Genomic DNA, 6,000 nt, shown 5'->3' on the forward strand with positions numbered 1-6,000 from the left:
TAAAAGAGGAAGGACAGACTTTTAAACAAGCAGTGCATAAACAATTAAGTTATACCCAAATGGAAAAAAAGAAAAAGAACTTTACTATTATCTCATATCAGAGCAATAGCTAATTTGAAAGAGACCTCACACTTAAAAGCTAAAATAATACAACCACTACAAAAACACAGGAGAATATATTTACAAAATTTGATCGGGCAAGATTTTCTACATACAGCATAAAACACATCAGCAAATTAAAATATGGGTAAATTATACTTCATCAAAGTTATTATATTTTGCTTTTAAACTATGTCATTAAAAATAAAAATAAAAGAAATGAATTGGGAGAATATATTTATAATTCATATTTCTCACAAAGGACTTACATCAAGAATACGTATATATGTTCAGCAATAAGAAGTCAAACAGTACAATTTTTTAAAAATGAACAAAAGATATAAACAGAAACTTCCTGAAAAGGGCTATGAGTGCTCAGTAAGCATAGGATGATTAAATTAATATTTTAAGTTGTCAAAGAAATGAAAATTAAAACCACAGTACTCTAAAAAACCAGTTAAGCAGTTTCTTCAATATTCAGATAATACACTGAAAATATATCTGGGGTCACCTGGGTGGCTCAGTAGTTTAAGCCTCTGACTTCATCTCAGGTCATGATCACGGTTTGGGAGTTCGAGCCCCGCATCCGGCTCTGTGCAGACAGCACAGAGCCTGGAGCCTGCTTCTGATTCTGTGTCTCATTCTCTCTCTCTGCCCCTCTCCCACTTGTGCTGTGTCTCTCTCTGTCTCTCAAAAATAAATAAATGTAAAAAATTAAAAATTAAAAAGATATATATCTGTAGGTGTAATAATACTGTTCAGTAAAACAAAGAAACACATTAATCCTAAAATAACAGGAATGAATGTCATAGACATGCTAAGTGAAAGAAAACAGGCATACAAGAATACATGTCACATGATCCTATTTAACAAAATCTAGAAAGAATAAATTGAATTTGTAGTAACAGAAAGAAAATCCGTAGTTGCCTAGGTTAAGGAGTCCCAGAGGAGATTGTCTTGAAAGGGATACAAGAGAAGCTTTTTGGGAAGGTACTTATTTTATGTCTTGATTGTGGTGGTAACTACATGAGTATATAACTTTGTAAAAATTCATTTAGCTGTACACTTAAAATGTATGTACTATATGTTGTATTACATATAAATTATTGATTAAAAATATAGGGAGGGTAGGGTGACTGAATGCAAATATAAGAAAACTGACCTATTTTTTTCCTAAGTTTCAGTAACTTAGGAAAGATTCAGTGTTCAGATGTCAAAGTTAAATGATACAGAAGGGTGACCATAAGGCCTCTGCAGAATAGAACAATCTCCTCAGTACTTTTCTATTACATTGCCCTGTCTCATAATTGAAATGAACTGTGCAGTCCAGCCTAAGAGTCATCATTTCTCAAGACTGAGCAAAATTTGCAGCAAAGTTATCTCCAGGAGAGCAAGTTTGAAATGAATATATGGTGCCAGGAAGATGGGTCATTGACATAACACTTTACTAGCATGTTTACCAGATAAGAGCTTTTCCAGGACAGCAGATACTGTCCAAATACAGGTAAGCTTCAAGATAAAGAAAGAAAGGGAGTAATGAGGCCTGTATAGATGGGTGGAGACAGACAGAGTTGAACTTAGGAAACAAAATGGTCATTGGGTAGTAGTGTATAAGTCCTGGGTTTGGATAAAAGAGCCCAAATGAGTCTTTTCTTGGTTTTTTTTTTTTAATGTTTTATTTATTTCTAGGCGAGAGCGAGAGACAGCGCGAGCAGGGGAGGGCCAGAGAGAGAGGGAGTCACAGACTGAAACAGGCTCCAGGCTCTGAGCTGGCCGTCAGCACAGAGCCCGACGCGGGGCTCGAACCCACGAACCACGAGATCATGACCTAAGCGAAAGTCAGACGCTTAACCGACTAAGCCACCCAGGCGCCCCTCTTTTCTTGGTTTTAAATGTTTATTTATTTTGAGAGAGAGAGAGAGAGAGAACATACATGCAAGCCAAGGGTGAGGGGGGCAGGGAGTAGAGGCATAGGGAGAGAGAATCTTAAGCAGATTCCACTCCCAGCACAGAGCCCAATGAAGTGCTCAATCTCATGACTGTGAAATCATGACCTGAGCAGAAATCAAGAGCTGGACGTTTAACCAACTGAGCTACTCAGACATCCCCACAAATGAGTCTTGATGTAAGTGAAGTTGCGTAATCATTTTTCCTGTTTTGTTATGTGATGTGTATCCAGGTTACTGTGCAGCATATAAGAAGTGCACAATGTTTGTTGAATAAATACATTAGTTAATTGATAAAGCTGGATGATTATCCAAAGAGTAAATAAGGCAATGAAAATAAAAGTCATGTAATATTCGAACCAGTACAGTGTCAGGGTACATATTGTACTTCATACAGTATGGATTTAATAATTATTATTTCATGATTTGGGCTAAAATCAGCCAAATTTACTAAAGTCATCAATGAAGAGCCCCTGGGTTGCTCAGTAAGTTAAGCACCTGACTCTTTATTTTGGCTCAGATTATGATCTCATGGCTCATGGGTTTGGGCCCCTCATTGATATTCTCTCTCTCTCTCTCTCTCTCTCTGCCACTCCCCCAATTTCTCTCTCCCCTACTCTCTCTCTCCCTCTCCCTCACCTCTTTCTTTTTCAAAAATAAATAAACTTAACAAAAAACAGAAGGTCATCAAAGAATATAATGAAATATTCTTTTTTTTTTAAATTTTCTTTCTTTTTTTTTTTAATGTTTTATTTCTAGGAGAGAGAGAGACAGCGTGAGCAGGGGAGGGTCAGAGAGAGAGGGAGATACAGACTCTGAAACAGGCTCCAGGCTCTGAGCTGGCTGTCAGCACAGAGCCCGACTCCGGGCTGGAACCCACGAACCGCGAGATCATGACCTAAGCGAAAGTCGGACGCTTAACCGACTAAGCCACCCAGGCGCCCCTGAAATATTTTTTCAAAGAAGGGAGAAATTTATGGTCAATTAAAGCAGGACAGTTATAAGGAAAGATTTTAACTATGTTTAATACTGCTCAGCTCCTAGCTATTCACATTAGATTGAAGTCCTTTAGGGAAAAAACCTCTCTGACCTGAAGTTCAGAGCTGAAACTCAAGTTAAAATAAAACTGTTTGGTCTTAATTACAATGATTATAGAAGAGAAAAGTTAGAGAACTCTGTACTTGTGATTTAGTACCTTAACTAACTATATTATGAGTGAATGGAGGTTGTTAAGCTATCTTAATTTAAAAAAAAGGTGGGGGGATGGCCTTTCATAGGAGTATCTGTGCCTCTATTCCAGACCCCTGGCTTCAACAGGCTCTTGTGCTCTAGTGAGCCTTCCTCAACATTTTCTAAGTTTCTTTCAGGCGTTCTGGATCTGCCAGGCTGGACAACATTGTAGAGCAAAGCATCCCACATTCTGACTGGGACCCTTCAAGGAGCACTGTCACCCTCTACCACACCCCACTTCCTCTGCTTGTGAAGCCACCTGGATGCGCCAAGTAGTCCTGAGACCCTGTAGTTGGGATGGTTCCAGAATTAGGGCTGAGGGAAAAGACTCTTCCTGTTGTCTAGTGTGACACATCGTTTCAAAGATGCACAACACTGAACCTCAAGAATAATGCTAATATTCTGATTTGTTTATAAAATTAGCTTTCTATATCTTCTAGCCTAAGAAAATAAAGATAAAATGTAAAATAAGAATATGATAAAGTGACAATATCTAAAAGAAGGCCTAACCATGCTAAAATATGAGCAGGCCTATTATAAACATGTTGTGCTATGAATGCAATTCCACTAAGGTGGAATTTCAGAGTAAAACTGGTGGACTTAAAATCCAAGTAATAGTTTAAAACAAAAATAAGGCATTTGAAAATCAAAGCTGGGTAAAATCTGTAAGTAATTAGAAAATACCTGTTTAGACTGTAGACAGAAAACATAGCTTCTCTGAAATTTCAGAGCACAGAACATTCACTGAGCAAGATGACTATCCTCTAGAAAATAAATGAATGTTTGTAACCATTGGCTATTAGGATAGACACATCTAAAGGTTATTTAATGAGGCATCATGCCATCCCTAAATTTAATGTTAGAGCATTATGAATTGATGCTGTATTCCTTAAAATAAGCCAGTTGGGATTTTTCAACTTTGAATGCTTCAATTACAAATAGTATTTGCAAAATAATATATGGAACACAGTGTGTTCAAAAACAATGTGCCTGGGGCGCCTGGGTGGCTTAGTCGGTTGAGCATCTGACTTTCGCTTAGGTCATGATCTCGCGGTTCATGGGTTCGAGCCCGGCGTCAGGCTCTGTGCTGACTGCCAGCTCAGAGCCTGGAGCCTGTTTCAGTCTGTGACTCCCTCTCTCTCTGACCCTTCCCTGCTCACGCTGTCTCTCTCTCTATCTCTCCTAGAAATAAATAAAAAATATTTAAAAAAAAAACAAACAATGTGCCTTCTTTGGGGAAAAGGATACAATTGTTGCAAATATTTCCTTTAAAAATCTTCTATGAAGTAAATCCTAAGAAATATTTAGGTTATTCATTATCCACATGTCCGTGTGTGTGTTTCCATTTTGTGGTTGCTTTTATTTTTTGGAAGTGTAATACTTAATCCTTGAATATTCTGAAAAAAAGAACTTTTAGATAAAATGTTTCCTTTGGCTGCCATTTGAGCCTAAGATCAGACCAAATTCTAATTTATTCTTTTCTTATTTATATGTTATCAGTGACTGGGTGAAGTAAACATTTTATACGGCTAGATAGTTTCTTGAGTTCATCTTTTTGAATTAAATAAAATTATTGTAACTTGTAATTCAAAATATGGAAAAAGAATAGTTTGGGAATATTGGCCCTAGAATTATTGTGCTGCTGATAAAGTGTGGCATTTGTCTAGAAAATGTGCGTATCTAGTTCAGTGTGGCTATGGATCAGTTAGCACAGGAACACATTTAATGGGTGGAGTAGGTTCTGGATCCTCTTAAGAAGCTACATTCACTATTCATAATAAAATATAGTGAATTTAAAACATCTGTTTTTAAAGTTTGTTTTTCTTAGTATATCTCTCTTTTCTAGAGAGACTTTAACTTCTGAGACTTTTCTGGGAAGACATAATCTAATGGTAAGCCTTGTGGGATTAGGTATATGTGAAACTATTCTGGCAAATGTAAATTCCAAGTTAATTTTTTAAAAAATGCCGGAGATGCCTGGGTAGCTCAGTCAGTTAAGCTAAGCGTCTGACGTGATTTTGGCTCAGGACATGATCCCAGGGTTGTGAGATCAAGCCCCACCTTGGGCTCTGTGCTGGAAGTGAAGTCTGCTTAAGATTCCCTCCCTCTTTCTGCCCCTCCTCTGGTCACATGTGCTCCCTTGTGCTCTCTCTCAAAAAAAAAAATTGCTAGAAAATGCACTAATTATACAGAATGGTCTCTTCATGGAGTAACCCTTATTTTCAGAAAATATGACATGATTATAAACAAAGCTATATTAAAGTAGTTTTTCTAAGAAAAATATGACACATTTTCATGAAGAGTCAACTTTTCAATATTTAAATATTTTCAGGATGAAGGATATTGAAACTGAGGTTGATGATTTAAGTTGGCAGTTCCATTTGACATTTGCCTACTAGCAAATTTCGACCACCAGGAGAATTCCCTGTCGTATTTGCAATAAATAATAGAATTCTCACCCCCCGTAAAACTGAATAAACTAGGCTTCTTTTTTTTTTCTAACTACAAATATTGCCTCTATGCACTTTGTGCATTTTTACTTTTTATGATAATTTTATGCTTTTATTTTTTTTTTAACTTTTTTTTTAATTTTTTTTTAATGTTTTATTTATTTCTAGGAGAGAGAGAGAGACAGCGTGAACAGGGGAGGGTCAGAGAGAGAGGGAGTCACAGACTGAAACAGGCTCCAGGCTCTGAGCCGGCAGTCAGCACAGAGCCCGACGCG

The sequence above is a fragment of the Crocuta crocuta genome, unplaced genomic scaffold (genome assembly GCF_008692635.1).
Source record: "Crocuta crocuta isolate KB4526 unplaced genomic scaffold, BGI_CrCroc_1.0 scaffold247, whole genome shotgun sequence".
NCBI classification, from domain to species: Eukaryota; Metazoa; Chordata; class Mammalia; order Carnivora; family Hyaenidae; genus Crocuta; species Crocuta crocuta.